This window comes from Rhinopithecus bieti, unplaced genomic scaffold (genome assembly GCF_001698545.2).
Source record: "Rhinopithecus bieti isolate Rb0 unplaced genomic scaffold, ASM169854v2 scaffold_1599, whole genome shotgun sequence".
NCBI classification, from domain to species: Eukaryota; Metazoa; Chordata; class Mammalia; order Primates; family Cercopithecidae; genus Rhinopithecus; species Rhinopithecus bieti.
In genome coordinates, this window is record NW_016804139.1 from 996,537 (window position 1) to 999,546 (window position 3,010).

The 3,010-nt window shown below is 48.4% G+C and overlaps 1 protein-coding gene across 1 annotated transcript in view; it reads right to left on the minus strand.

Annotated features, from left to right (window-relative positions):
* Positions 1 to 2,749, minus strand: part of SOD3 (superoxide dismutase 3) — a 5,555-nt gene extending 2,806 nt beyond the window's left edge. The window contains exon 1 of the mRNA XM_017866756.1: positions 2,493 to 2,749. The gene's annotated coding sequence lies outside the window, so the exon portion shown is untranslated. The remainder of the gene's footprint in view (positions 1 to 2,492) is intronic.
* Between the last annotated feature and the right edge of the window lie 261 nt (positions 2,750 to 3,010).

Consider the following 3,010-nt stretch of genomic DNA (forward strand, 5'->3'; position numbering starts at 1 on the left):
AGCTGGGTGTGGTGGTGTGTGCCTGTAGTCCCAGCTATTCAGGAAGCTGAGGTAGGAGAATCGGTTGAGCCCTGGGAGATCGAGGCTGCAGTGAGCTGTGATTGTGCCATTGCACTCCAACCTGGGCAATGGAGGAAGGGAGGGAGGGAGGGAGGAAGGGAGGGATGGAATGAGGGGAGGAAGGAAGAGAAGGGAGACAAATGAGGGGAGGGAGGGAAGGAGGGAAAGAAAGAGGAAAGAAAGAAAAGAAAAGAAAGAAGAAACCTCCATCAAAGATTCTGGGGCCCAGCCAGGAATTATGAAGTCAGGTACATATTTGAATCCCAATTCCAACCTATACTAACTGTAACTGTGACTTCATGGGATTACTGATGCTTAGCTTCAGGTTCCTTACCTGTAGCATAAGGCCAGCCATACCACTAAGGTATGTCCAGAGGGATTGATGCTGCCTCCAAATAACTGCTTTAAAGGTCAACTGCATTTCCAACACCAAACTAGGTGCCATTTAAAAAACTCCAAGATTGAGTAGATATGCTTTATATAACCATTTCAGAAAGCCAGTTTAGTGTGGTGATTAAAAGGATGGATCCTAGAACTACCTCATGAATCTAAAGCCTGACTCTGCCACTTACTCTAAGGGTTAGCAGTTATTATTTTTATTGCTGAGTAGCAGAGTAAATGCTGGACTGCAGACTGTGAACTGCCTCATCCCCTGTGAACCTCAGTTTTCTCATCTGCAAATAGGGATACTAATACAGACTTACCTTAGAGGCTTGCTGTGAGGCTTAAAAGAGATGATTAGAATTGCTAAAACTTATTGAACAGAGGTGCCAGACACTATTATAAGTACTGTGCATGGGTTAATTCCCTGCATCCTCACAAGAACATTATTCAGTAACTTATCCCCATTCTAAAGTGTGGGAAACTGAGGCACAGAGAGGCGTGTGTCCTGCCCAAGGTGACATGTTCAATAAGGAGCTGAAGGCAGGATTTGAAAGTGTGTGTCTGCTCCAAGCCCAAGGTTTAGGCACCACACTGCACATCTCTCATCTAGGACACTTAGTACGGAGCCCAGTACATAGAAAGTTCTCAGGAAATGGCAGCTCTTAGCTATCACAGAGAAGCTGCTGGTAGGGATTTTAGGACCATTAGCTAAGAGATGCTGTGGACAGTGTGAGAGGAGGTGCCCTTGAAAGGCTCCAAGAAGAAGTATCCAGAAAGAAGGAGAAGCAGAGAAAGTGATGTTCAAGGACTCACCTAAATGACATGGCCCAATGTGGTACTACTACCCCAAAGCCCCAGGGAGTAGGCAGGAAAGTGGGGTAACTCTCCTGCCAGACCTGGACATGAAGTTCCCCATCATCAAAGACATCTTCCTCCTAAGACAGCCCTGCCACTCAGAAGGGCTCTGCTGCTTAGAAAGTTCTCTGTAAAAGCACAGAGCAAAACCAGATTGTTTTGGGTGTGTCAGTGAGCTTTCTTTTTCAAGAATCCTTGGGAAATAAATATTTTAAGGAGTTGTTTTTCTCTTAAACCAAAAGAAGAGCCAGGCATGGTGGCTTATGCTGTAATCCCACCCCTTTGGGAGGCTGAGACAGGAGTATCATTTGAGTCCAGGAGTGTGAGACCAACCTGGGCAACATAGAGAGAACCCCATCTCTACCAAAAGTAAAAAAATAGCTGGGTGTGGTGGCATGTGCCTGTAGTTCCAGTTACTCAGGAGGCTGAGGGAGGAGGATCGCTTGAGCCCGGGAGGTGGAGGCTGCAGTGAGCCATGATGGTGATCATGCCACTACATTCCAGCCTGGGTGCTAGGCGACAGAATGGGTGACAGAATGAGACCACGTCTCAAAAAAAAAAAAAAAAAAGAAGAACAAGAAGAGGAAGAGGAGGAGGAAGAGGGGGAAAGAAAATTCTCCCTTAATCCCAGGTAAACCCTGACTTCTTGTTTCTTAAGCCTTTGACACCTCTTCCCCTTGGGACCAACTTCATTCTTCTCCCACAGCCTCCTGCTCAGTTTGAGCTGTGAAATGACCAAGTGCCTTTTTAAGGGCCTCCTTTGTACATGGATCTGGAGGGGAGGACAGTGTTATCAAAGAAAGAGGACAGGGGCCTGTATCCTGAACCAAATGGAGGCACCAAGCCTTTATCTCCTTCCTGGGTCTGTATCTGGGAAGAACCTGCCCCTCTTGAGCCTTGGGTGTATTTCATCCCTCAGCTCGCTCCTAGAAGGAGCTCTTTTTCCTAACACTAAAGTCCTCTTGGACTGGTCTTTGCAGATCCACAGGAGGAACGGTTTCTTCCTCCCCTCATTGCCTTCCTCTCCCTTCACTCCACCTCCCTTCTAACCCCTCAGAGCAGCCGGAGAAAGTCCATTTCCCTCCCAAGAAGATCCAATTTGTTCCCAAGAGGAGGCCTGTTGCCCCAACCCAACTTCAGACTCAATAAACACGCTCCAACAAGAACAAAATGAACCTCAACTTAGCACCCACCTTTCCGGCTCCTCCAAGAGAGCTTTCTCTCCTGAAAAGAGTGCTGCACCCAGCCGGCCCAGGAATGCTGGCTGTCCCTGGAGCCTGGGCTGTTAGCCCAGCAGGAGGCCAGCCCAGAGGAGTGGTCAGCGTGAGGGAGGCAGGTCATTGGGCTGGTTTAGGGAGGAAAAGCAGGCCAGACAGCCCCGGGTTGTAGAATTGGTTCGCCTCCACCTCCTCCCACTCTGTCCCCACCTCCCCTGCCCCTCCCATTTCTGGGGTTTTGGGCCAAAGATTTCATTCCGTGACTTCACCGGCTTGTAGCCGGTGACCTTCAGTACACAGCAGGGGAATAAAAATGAGAAAGAAAATTGCCTGTTTGAAGAGGTGTACAATGACCTCTTTATTGAGAGGCCCTTTGCTTTTCTCTAAGTCAATAACTTACTGACTTATTTTTGCTGCATGGAAATGGGCACCTCGCAAATGTGCACGGTGTTTGCTGCGGAGCTGTGCTGTCATACCTGAGAGTAGAGCAGCGG